Source organism: Neofelis nebulosa, chromosome 8, assembly GCF_028018385.1.
Source record: "Neofelis nebulosa isolate mNeoNeb1 chromosome 8, mNeoNeb1.pri, whole genome shotgun sequence".
NCBI classification, from domain to species: domain Eukaryota; kingdom Metazoa; phylum Chordata; class Mammalia; order Carnivora; family Felidae; genus Neofelis; species Neofelis nebulosa.
In genome coordinates, this window is record NC_080789.1 from 87870156 (window position 1) to 87882935 (window position 12780).

Below are 12780 nucleotides of genomic sequence, written 5' to 3' on the forward strand. Positions count from 1 at the left end.
AATTAATACTTCAAAAAATAATAAAGGGGAGACAAGAGGCCAGAAAGAGATGAAATACGGCCCCTGCCCTTAAGGAGCTCAAATTCTAATACAAAGGGTAAAGCCTAGCTGTAGCATAAGGTAGAAAGTGTTGTCCTAAGTAATATGCAAATAAAATGTCCTGGGAATTCAGAGTGGAGGATGATCATTCATGGATGACACAGTAGTGAGGATTGATCCGTGAAATCAGAGTAGACTTTGTAGAGGAATGGCATTTGAATTGGCTCTCCCCAGGGACACATAGGATTTTTGCCACACATGGGAAGCAGGGAGAGATTGTAGGAAAAGAGAACAACTCTAGGAAAAGCATGGGAAAAGGAAGCAGTGTTCAGAGCACACTGAGCATGTAGTGTAGCCTGAGTCTTGGCTGTAAGAGGGGGCAACAGAACATGCACAGGTGGATTGGAGCCAGGGCTTTCCTCTGACCACAAAGCACTTTGGCTTTAAACCTACTACCCATACTGAAAATCCCTGGGGCTGGTTCTTCTACTTGGCGATATCTGCATTCTTGGACTTGAAAGTTTCTCTACAATTGTCAGCTTTTGTCCACCTGCTCAGAAACACAGAGCTGAGAACCAAATGTCCTGGGTTCTGGTCTTGTTTCCACCACTAAGTAGCCATGTGACCTCGAGCAAGCCTCCCAGTTCCCTCAACACTCTGCTTATTTATCTGTAACATGAGAGGTCAGAACTGATCATTTCTAAAGTTTCATTTACTTAAATAATTCTAAGATTTCCTCTGGTTCTTGTGTCTTCTCATTCTCTGAACTAAGTCTCTACTGCATGTGATTTGAACCAGCATTCTGCCCACTTTTCACTACAACCCATTCTTAGAGCTGTAGAGGTCTAATAAATCATACCCCATCTCTCCCTCTTATGTTTGGAACCTATTGATAGAGACAGATAATTAAACCTTCAGCTTTAGATCTGCAGCCTAATTGGTTTGCTAATACTGCATCCCTAAATAAGCTAGACTTACTCCTCATCACAAGTAGTGCTGAGCACCCCCACCCTTCACCATAGGAGAGAGCCTGCATTTATTAGATTTTCTCATGTATGAACAGCTTGGAATGAAAGTGTCCTGTGGGCATGTTGTTTCTGGATAAAACACACACACACACACACACACACACACACACACACACACACACACACTCACCCACCACCACCACCACCACCACCACCACCACCATCACCACCAACAACAACAACACAGACTGGATCATGTTATGGTCTAAGCTGGTTATTCTCAGTTGCTGTCTTTTCAACCCACTAAACAAAGTCAAAGTGTGGGCGAGGGGAGGGGAGAGAAGCCAGGAATAGTACTCTGTTCAGGGGTGCTCAAACTTCAGCAGGTGTCACCTCACCTGGAGGGCTTGTGAAAACAGACATTGCTGGCCCTCACTCCTAGGATTTACAATTCAGTAGATCCGGTGGGGCTTAGAACTTTTACTTCTAACAAGTTCCCAAGTGATGCTGATGCTTCTAATACAGGGACCACACACTGAAAAGCAAAGCTCCAGCCGAAGCCCCTCACATGTATGATGAAGTGTTGGAAATAAAGTCGCCCTTTGGACATTTACCTATATTTAATCAAGATGTAGGTTAGTATTTCATCCTTAATACCTTCATAGTGGAGAAATCATGGTGAATCATTTCAAAATGTATATGTTTATCAAATCACCGCAATGTATACTTAGATATCTTATAATTTTATATGTCAATTATACCTCAATAAAGCTGAAATAAAAAAAATACCACAGTTATCTGGGTGTCTTTATTTTCTTCATTTTGTTGGTGATTTATATCTTAGGTAAGGAGTGTATCTTGTTCATTCCCTCAGAACATCCAACTGGGGGCCAGGCATATAAACAGCTTTTAATAAATTCATGTTCAATTGGCTGGATCCTTACACTGTTCTTTGATACAGAAAATGCTCCTTCCTTTCAGGCTAGCACTGTGCTAACTGTTTAAAACTATCTTCAGTTTTAGAAGACTTCCTTAACAATCATTATTTCTCTCCATTCAGAACTATCTCTCTCTCTCTCTCTCTCTCTCTCTCTCTCTCTCTCTCTCTCTCTATCTCTATCTCTATCTCTATCTCTATCTCTATCATCTCTTCATCTCTATATCTATCATCTAGAACTGTGCCCAGGCACTTTTGATTTTGCCTTTTTGTGACTGTGCTTGAGTTCTGCTGACTGTCCTGTCTGTTCCATCACAGTGGAATCTTACTCAGGGAAGGAGGTTATTCTTCCCTTCTCCCAGGCCCAACAGTAAGATCAGTGCTGTTCATTCAAAGAAAAACTATTCCCATGGGATTGGGGAAGGGTCCTGAAGTAGTAAAATTGATAGAAGGCCCACCTGCTTTAACCTGACTCAAGGGAGTCCCTGCAGATGAACTGGCTCAAGAATTTCCCAGAGTCATCTTTCTTTCTTTTAAAAAAAAAATAATGTTTGTTTATTTATTTTATAATTTTTTTTTACTTTTCTTTTTTAAGAATTTTTTTAATTTTTTATTTTTTTTTAAAGTTTACATCCAAATTAGTTAGCATATAGTGAAACAATGATTTCAGGAGTAGATTCCTTAATGCCCCTTACCCATTCAGCCCATCTCCCCTCCCACAACCCCTCCAACAACCCTCAGTTTGTTCTCCATATTTATGAGTCTCTTCTGTTTTGTCTCCCTCCTTGTTTTTTATATTATTTTTATTTCCCTTCCCTTATGTTCATCTGTTTTTATCTCTTAAAGTCCTCATATGAGTGAAGTCATATGATTTGTGTATTTCTCTGACTAATTTCACTTAGCATAATACCTTTCACTTCCATCCACGTAGATACAAATAGCAAGATTTCATTCTTTTTGATTGCTGAGCAATACTCCATTATATATATATATGTATACATATATATATACATATATACAATATATGTATATATATATGTACAATATATGTATATATATGTATGTATATTATACATATATACAATATATGTATATATTATATATATACATATATACATATATATATATACCACAACTTCTTTTCTTTTTTAATTTTTGTAACGTTCATTTATTCTTGACAGAGAGAGAGAGAGAGAGAGAGCATGAGCGGGGGAGAGGCAGAGAGAGAGGGAGACACAAAATCCCAAGCAGGCTCCAGGCTCTGAGCTGTCAGCACAGAGCCCAATGCGGGGCTCGAACTCACAGACTACGAGATCATGATCTGAGCCGAAGTCGGACACTCAACCGACTGAGCCACCCAGGCACCCCTATACCACAAATTCTTTATCCATTCATCCATCGATGGACATTTGGGCTCCTTCCATACTTTGGCTATTGTTGATAGTGCTGCTATAAACATGGGAGTGCATGTGTCCCTTTGAAACAGCACACCTGTATCCCGTGGATAAATGCCTAGTAGTGCAATTGCTGGGTCATAGAGTAGTTCTATTTTTCATTCTTTGAGGAACCTCCATACTGTTTTACAGAGTGGCTGCACCAGCTTGCATTCCCAAAACAATGCAAAAGAGATCCTCTTTCTCTGCATCCTCACCAACACCTGTTGTTGCCTGAGTGGTTAATGTTAGCCATTCTGACAGGTGTCAGGTGTTATCTCATTGTGGTTTTCATTTGTATTTCCCTGATGGTGAGTGATGTTGAGCATTTTTTCATGTGTCAGTTGGCCATCTGGATGTCTTCCTTGAAGAAGTGTCTATTCATGTCTTCGCCCATTTCTTCACTGGATTATTTGTTTTATGGGTGTTGAGTTTGATCAGTTCTTTATAGACTTTGGATACTAACCCTTTATCTGATATGTCATTTGCAAATATCTTCTCCCATTCTGTCGGTTGCCTTTTAATTTTGCTGATTGTTTCCTTCGCTGTGCAGAGGATTTTTATTTTGATGAGGTCCCAGTAGTTCATTTTTGCTTTTGTTTACCTTGCTTCCGGAGACGTGTTGAGTAAAAAGTTGCTGCAGTCAAGATCAAAGAGGTTTTTGCCTGCTTTATTCTCGAGGATTTTGATGGTTTCATGTCTTACATTGAGGTCTTTCATCAATTTTGAGTTTATTTTTGTGTATGGTGTAAGAAAGTGGTCCAGGTTCATTCTTCTGCATGTCGCTCTTCAGTTTTCCTAGCACCACGTGCTGAAGAGACTGTCTTTATTCCACTGGACATTCTTTCCTGCTTTGTCAAAGATTAGTTGGGCATAGCTTTGTGCGTCCATTTTGGGTTCTCTATTCTGTTCCCTTGATCTGAGTGTCTGTTCTTGTGCCAGTACCATACTGCCTTGATTACAACTTTGTAGTATAGCTTGAAGCCTGGGATTGTGATGCCTCCTGCTTTGGTTTTCTTTGTAAGATTGCTTTGACTATTCGAGGTCTTGTTCCATACAAATTTTAGGATTATTTGTTCTAGATCTGTGAAGAATGCTGGTGTTATTTTGATAGGGATTGCACTGAATATGTAAATTGCTTTGGGTAGTATCAGCATTTTAACAGTTTTTTTCTTTCTATCCAGAAACATGGAATCTTTTTCCACGTTGTTGTGTCTTCTTCAATTTCTTTCATAAGCTTTCTATAGTTTTCAGTGTATAGATTTTTCACCTCTTTGGTTAGATTTATTCCTAGATATTTTATGGTTTTTGGTGCAACTGTAAATGGGATTGATTCCTTGATTTCTCTTTCTGTCACTTCATTGTTGGTGTATAGGAATGCAACCGATTTCTTTTTTTTTTTAATTGTTTTTTTTTATTTATTTTTTATTTTTTAATATATGAAATTTACTGTCAAATTGGTTTCCATACAACACCCAGTGCTCATCCCAAAAGGTGCCCTCCTACCCTATGACCCAGCAATAGCCCTGCTAGGAATTTATCCAAGGGATACAGGAGTACTGATGCATAGGGGCACTTGTACCCCAATGTTTATAGCAGCACTCTCAACAATAGCCAAATTATGGAAAGAGCCTAAATGTCCATCAACTGATGAATGGATAAAGAAATTGTGGTTTATATACACAATGGAATACTACGTGGCAATGAGAAAAAATGAAATATGGCATTTTGTAGCAGCGTGGATGGAACTGGAGAGTGTGATGCTAAGTGAAATAAGCCATACAGAGAAAGACAGATACCATATGGTTTCACTCTTATGTGGATCCTGCAACCGATTTCTATGCGTTGATTTTATATCCTGCAACTTTGCTGAATTTATGAATCAATTCTAGCTGTTTTTTGGTGGATTGTTTTGTGTTTTCCACATAGAGTATCATGTCATCTGCAAAGAGTGAAAGTTTGACCTCCTCCTGGCCAATATGGATGCCTTTTGTTTCTTTGTGTTGTCTAATGGCTGAGGCTAAGGCTTCTAATGCTATGTTGAATAACAGTGGTGAGAGTGGACATCCCTGTCTTGTTGCTGACCTTAGGGGGAAAGTTCTCAGTTTTTCCCCATTGAGGATGATATTAGCATTGGGTCTTTCATATATGACTTTTATGATCTTGAGGAATGATCCATGTATCCCTACTTTCTTGAGGGTTTTATAAAGAAAGTATGCTGTATTTTGTCAAATGATTTCTCTGCATCTATTGACAGGATCATGTGGTATTTGTCCTTTCTTTTATTGATATGATGTATCGCATTGATTGTTTTGGGGACATTGAACCAGTCCTGGATCCCAGGTATAAATTCACTTGGTCATGTTGAATAATTTTTTTTTAAAATTTATTGTTGGATCCAGTTGGCTAATATCTTGTTGAGGATTTTTGCATCCATGTTCATCAGGGAAATTGGTCTATAGTTCTCCTTTTAGGGGTCTTTGTCTGGTTTTGAAATCAAGGTAATGCTGGCTTCATAGCAAGAATTTGGAAGTTTTCCTTCCATTTCTATTTTTTGGGGAAAAAAAGCTGTTTTTTGCATATTCTCCCCCCCCCCCCCGCCATTTCCATCCTCTCTCCACAAGCAAAAATAGCTCCCTGCCCTCGGCGGCTTCTCTCCCCCACTTCACTTCTCCACGCCATGTACTTGCTGAGTGCTGTGGTTCAAGTTGTGAAGATTATTGTGTTAAACATCAAATCAGTTTGCTACATGTGCAGGCTGGTTTAGTGTTGACCTGGCTGTATTTCATTGATGTGAAACACAAAAAAACTTCCATGCAGTTCCACCATCTTGGCTTCTCCAAAATCTCAGAAAGTTCTAAAGCAAACACCTAAATATAACTACAGACCTTTGCAAAAACTTAATATGTAATTATTTACTTAAGCTGGCAATAAGATTCTACAGAAGGTCATAGTTGTTAGAAAAACTTAGTTCCTTTAACATTGAGAAGTTTTAGTTCTCTTAAGTAACCAAAGACCTGATAAAGATAAAACACAGAAACTGGTTTTCTGGGCAAGGAAAAGAAGAAAAAAAACCCCTTACTTTATAATTTTTTATACAGAGGAGACCAAAAGTCCAAATAAACTTTGTCCTCTAATGGAGAGAAGAGCAGAATTTCCATTTTATACAAGTGTGGGGCTAGTTGTGGTGGGCAGGGCATCCCCCAGGTAGGACTGAAGTGCCTGCCAGGTTTTCTCCTGGTCACCCTGTTCCTCTGTGAGCCCCCGCCCATCACTTTGCTGATGGAGAGATATTTCTTCAGCTCTCCTTTACACCTGACAGGGTCTGCCTACAGGAAGATGGGGGGGGGGGGACATCAGGCAGAGGGCAGAAGGAGAGAGAAGGGGCAATGTCCTTCCTTTCATTGGGCTCTGAGCCCTGCTCTTCTCCCTAGATTCTGAAGGGTGGGAGAGGTGTGAAAGCAGATGTAGAAATGACTTGAAATGGGGCAAAATGGTTGGATGCAGTGGGTTGGAGAGATGGAGGTAATTGGAAAGTGGAGCTCACTTAGGAGTTGGGGTTTTCTGGGGGAGGTGAGCAAGGAGGGGAGGGAGGCAGGCTGGGTCAGGTGGAAGGTTGTAAAGGTGGGAGGGATATAGAAGGAGGTGGGCAGTGCAGAGGGTCAGAGGGATGGGAGGTGGGTAGGGCAGGGAGGTGGAGGAACCAGGATGGGACAATGCCAGATGGAAACTCAGAGATGGTCAGGGTGGCAGGTTGCTGGAAGGACTGGAGGAGGATCGCACTGGGAGGAGGAGAAAGCAGTACAGAAGCAGTCAGAGCCTGGGAGGATTGTAGAGAGTAAGCCTGTGTCATGGAAACAAGGATGTTTGTGGGTCCTTGGAGGATCCCAAGAAGGCGAGGGAAAGACCTCCAGAGACACTTCCCACTCAGACTGAGGCCTGACTCTGAATGGACTTGAGGAAACCACCTGAACAGCAGAGGAAGGGGTGCAATTCCTGCTCCCTTTAGCCCAAGAAACCTGCAGGTATTGACCATCAGGGTGGGGGTGGGCTGGGCTGCTTCTCAGTCTGAGCTCAGAATCCAGTGGGGTTTCTTTGGAGCAACTGTTTAGTATTCATGAGTTTAAGAAATCTCTCCCACATCTGCTTGTCACAGCTAGTCTTGTCATATAACTGTCCATAGTACTGTCCATGAAGAATGTTTCAGAATTGGAGTAATCAGAGAAGGTAATGATGACTTTCTACAGGAGGGCTCCATGCGGGATGATTAACCCTTCATGTCCATCTCATGCATCGGCCCAGCACTCCATTTGGAACATTTGAGCTTTTGTCAGTCGCTTTAAAGGTTATTATGGAATGGGATCAGAAGTTTGAAACTCAAGAGGTCTCACTCAGTTCTAGTACTGAATGTTCACCCTGCTATGGCTTGTGAAATGATGTTTTTACTCTTTAGAGAATTATAGAGATATTTAATTTTTATAATAAAAGATTTACTAATGTCTAATAACTGCCAACATGTACAGATACACAACAATGCAGTATGCTGATTACAGAAACAATATGCAATCAAAGAGGAGTTTCAGTTGGATCCATAATGCTATAGTATCTAAAATATAGATCTGATAGCATGTTCATATTTTCAACTTTTAGGTGTATGGGTGTTACATTATTCTTTTCTCTTTTTTAAATTTACATAAAGAATCAATAAATCATTATGATGTTAAAAAATAAAATAAAGACGGGGTGCCTGGGTGGTTCAGTCAGTTGGCCGTCTGACTTCGGCTCAGGTCATAATCTCGCAACTCATGGGTTCGAGCCCCACATCAGGCTCTGTGCTGACAGCTCAGAGCCTGGAGTCTGCATTCTGTGTCTCCCTCTCTCTCTGCACCCCCATCCCCTTCTCACGCTCTGTCTCTCTCCCTCTCTCAAAAATAAACATTAAAAAATAAATAAATAAAATAAAATAAAGTTTATTATGGAAAACGCAATCTGCAAACGAGCAAGAGACTGATGGAACAAGAGGAGTGGGGGCTGGTGTGGGAAAAGGGGAATGGGATAGAACCTGCCAAGTTGAGATCAAGTTTCCCCAGGTGTGAGGACTTGGTGGTCTGACCCTGAAGGAGACTGGGGTTTCTGTTTCATGGACACAAGACTGGAAGGGTGTTGGGGTGATGCTCACCACAGATGCTTGGGGATTGAAATGGGGTGGCTTTCACAGGTATACATAGTCCTGATGGACTGTCTTAATCTTCACACAATTATTAGGTATATTTTATTAATCCAACTTTACAGGTGATGAAATTGAGTCTCGGAGAGGCTATGTCAATGAGTCAAGATAACATAGCTTATTAAGAGGCAAATCTGGATTTGAACTCAGGTCTTTGACTCCTGAGCTCTTGCTCCTTCCATAACACCACTGGGCAGAAAGTTTTACTCTGTTATGTGTCTGCCTCAGCTTCAGGCCTGGGGATGGAGAGTAAGGTGGGTTGTGGCTGTTAAATGCTCAAAAGTGTTTGTTGTATGAAGGAATGAATTACTTATTCAGGTTCACCTTCCATTGTGTGGTCCTAAGTTCTAGAGACTCTGTGTCAGGAAGGAGAATATAGCAAAGGAGTTCCAGTGTGGGCCAGGAAACTGGAAATGGGTTTCCATCCTTTTCCTGGGCATTTCTAGATCTCTAGAATCTAGAGGACTGGGCACTGGCTCCTTACAAGAAAATAATAGAGTGGAGTATATGTGTGCACAGTATATTTGATAAGAGTATGACAGTGTGTAAGTGTGGGTGTGCATGCCTGTCTGTAAAGGTAGGAGTTTGTGAGTATGTGTCTTTGTGTTGGAAACATGTGGGAATGTTTGTGATAAATGGGTGTGTATATGTGTGTATTTGAGGGTATGTGTCTGTGTGTATGTATGAGTGTGAACATCTGGGTGTGTGTATCTGCATGTGTGCAGGTGCAAGTGTGCATATGTGTATGTGTGCAAGCTGTCGCAGGTGAGCTGAAGACTCATAGCTGAAGATGTCTTTGATGTGATTTGTGCAATCTTCTTGCAGGATTCAGGCTGTCATATGGGGTGAGTTGGGAGGGCAGAGGAGGAAAGCTGTCTGTGCTTGGGGTGTGAGGGGATTGGGTAGTCTGAGCAATGGGTGCCTCTGTCCTGCCAGGTACAGAGGGATGGTATCAGGATTCCAGGTCTGTGGCTGGGTGGAGACTGGGTCCTGAGGCCTTCACTCAGGACTTGCACTGGAAGAACTCAGACGCCCTATTCTGACCAGGGAGGGCCATAAAGAGGTGGGGTCAGGATGGGAGTGTGGCCAGACAGTGGAGGGTTCAGGCCTACTCTCTCCCCCACCCACACCCCCAGGATTTGGGAATGACGTAACCAGGCTGCTATTCCTACCTCTAGGCCCCACCCATTCTTCCCAAGGGCCTTAGAGTTTCCAGAACTCTTTTGTGTGCCACCTTCTGAGGCTGGGATGACCAAAATCACAGTGAAGACTTGTCTCTAGTCAGTACTACCCAGACAGGTCCAAAACAAGTCCTTGTTTCTTGGAGGCACCTGGTAAGCCAAATATGCATTATTACTGAATTTCATACAAGCTAAGGCTTCAGACCACTTGTGCTGGGAAGTTCTTACAGAGTTTAAACTCAAATTTCTGGTTGTACTTTGTGCCCCATAATCCCAGGCTAAGTTGGTTAAGTTGGAGTCAATCACCTTCAGCCAAAAGTATAGAAGTAGCTTCTTCTGGATAGGGAAGTGGGTCAGAGTATATGGACACTAAGAGGATGTGGGGCTAAAGGTGGTGGATCACAGAACTCTCCTGGGCAGGATGGCCATGATCAACAGGGCAGATTCAGAGATGGGGGCTTAGAGATCAACAGTTTTTGCTGTTTCCCATGTTATTCCAAGCTGTGCCAGGGGAAGGAGCAGAAACAGAGGCTACGGTAGGAGGGACCAGATTAGAAAGGGAATGTGTTTCCCTGACTACAGCTTTGAGAAGCCTGTGGAAACACAGGATAAACAGCAAATTATGAAAGAAGAAATGTTCCTTTTGCAGCTCAGGAAGTAGGAAAAGAGTTGCCGGGGCTGTGGGACTCTGAGGGGTGGAGGGGTGTGTGTGCTGAGGGTGAGGGTGTGAACAGCACAGTGTTTGTGGTGTACATGTCTGTGCTCTGTGGTTAACAGTCCCATGTGCACCAGTCATGTACGTAAACATGAATCACATGGGGAAGGGCGCAGCTTTGACATGGTTTTTTTAAACCAAGAATTGTGATCTGGCTTCTCACTGGGACCTGCAAAGTAAGCTTTTCTGTTAGGAGCAGCAGTCAGCACCAATGGGAAGACCCCTGGAGTGAGAATCAAGAAAATGTGGGTTCCAGTTCTGGCCCTAGTTATCAGCTGGGACCCTATGACGTGTCACTTCTCTGAGATGGGATGTCATCTGCTGTCCAAAAATAAAGGAAAAACCACAAATTCCTTCTGTGCCAGCAGCCTCAGTGCTGGGGACCAGAAAAGGGAAGGGGACTGGAGTGGGTGATGGCATTTCAGGGGCCAAAAGGAATAAGGGATGCCAGTGAAAAGGGCTGCATGAGGGGTTTCCTGAATTCAGAAATTCATAGGTTCTTGCTGGAGCCACTGATTTCCCCAATCTGGGCAACCCAGCCCTATTTCAGCACCCAGCATGGAGGAATGGCTCTGCAGCCAGAGACGTTCTCTGCCGTCCTCTTGTGGCTGCTGAGTACTATGTAGGTCTGAGAAGGTTTTGCTCTAGCCCACAGGCATCTTCCCCTGCTCCCTGGTGGAAATTGCCTATATTAGGAAAAGGGACCTTTGGTCCTCTAACCTTGTCTTTCCCCCCAACTCCCCTGGTTCCTGGAGGCACTCACAACCTCCTTAAGATTTAAGTCTGTCTGAGATTTATCTCTGTTTTCCATTTCCTGAGGTTTTAAGTTCTGTTTTGGTGGATGTGCAGTGGGGACAAAGGATTGAAATTAAGATACTGAGCCAAGAGAGCAACTTCTCTTCTCTGGGTTCCATCTATAACCTCATCTATAACCTTAGCTTCCCAGGTAGTAGGAATTTTTGAAAACATTTAGGGGCTAATGACATTCCTGGAGAAAATGGGTTTGGAGCAGACCAGGGTTATGCCTCTAGGCTTCTGTGAAATTGTACCCAAGTTAGCAGGGAGATGGATTGCCAGAAGCCATGAGGCAAGAGACAGGGATGCTGGAGGGAGATGGCATATTTGACAGATGCTGACAGGACTCCTTATCTGCTAGCTCTGGAGTCCCCTCCTACCCACCAGGCTGCCCTTGACTCCCCTTCTAGTATTCACTGCTCATTAGTGACTGTCTTTGGGGACACATCCAATGGGCCACATTGTATTGGATGGACAAGAGGGGTGAGTAGGGAAAAGGGGACACCAGGTAAGTGATGGAGAAGGAGGGGTTGAAATGACTGAAATTTGAGCTGATATCTGAGGATCACTCGGGAGCTTGGAAGACGTGGCAGGAGAATCTTTCCTGGGGGCAGATGCTGAGTTGCTGAAGAGGAGTAACTGGGGTGAGGGTAAGGGTGTGAAGAAATACTGAAAGATATTGAGTTCCACTTATTTTTGGAGACCTGATAAAAATTAGCCATGATTTTATTGAGAGCTTCCTATGTACAAGGAAGGGTTATAGCTGCCATGAGAAGATAAAAGAGGGACACACATTTTCTATTCTCCTTTGAGTATTGAAGACCTGCCTATCTCCTCCATGGACTGGTTGTCCCATGTGTGCCTATCTGAGAGGTGCAAGGAGCACTTGGGGGATTTCACCCAAGATGCAGAGGGAAAACTCCCAGGTTTTCTGTCCTGCACTCCCCACCCCTTTCTGGCAAAGCACCTCCAGTGGGCCTTCTGCCTCTCCTCACTCTTCTTCTCACAGAATTCTCCAGACTCATAGATACCTGGATGAGGGGGGACATTGACTGCCCTTCCAGAATTTCCAGTGACTCCTGGTTGACAAACTAGGGAGGGGATAGGGTCAAGCCTCAGTGCCTGAGTAGCCAGTATAACAAACAGGAAGGCAACTCGCATCTGGAGTTGTGGAGAATGTTAGGGGTGGAACAGAATGTTTCAGTGGAAACCTGAGTTTCATCCTAATCTGCCAGCCATCCATCTTCCTCATAAAAGGCTGCCTGCTGAATCCCCTTTATGTCCTCTGTGCCAGCCCACCCCATGAACCACAGGACAGCGTGTGGGAGGCAGAAGGGGGGAGATGGACACAAGGACAGGGACAGAAAGGCTCAATAAATTCAAGCCAAGACTAACAGGAGACAAACAGTCCACAGTGCGATGGAGAGACAAGGAGACAGACCCAGAGATGGGAGGGAGGGAAGAGGGGATCATCCAGAGAGCAGA

At 43.2% G+C, this 12780-nt stretch overlaps 2 protein-coding genes across 2 annotated transcripts in view; both read left to right on the forward strand.

Moving 5' to 3' along the window:
- LOC131519895 (cationic amino acid transporter 3-like) overlaps positions 1-12780 on the forward strand; it is a 236902-nt gene that overhangs the window by 136588 nt on the left and 87534 nt on the right. The gene's annotated exons all lie outside the window — the stretch shown is intronic.
- The window catches only part of LOC131519890 (cationic amino acid transporter 3-like), a 63901-nt gene that overhangs the window by 24444 nt on the left and 26677 nt on the right, over positions 1-12780 (forward strand). The gene's annotated exons all lie outside the window — the stretch shown is intronic.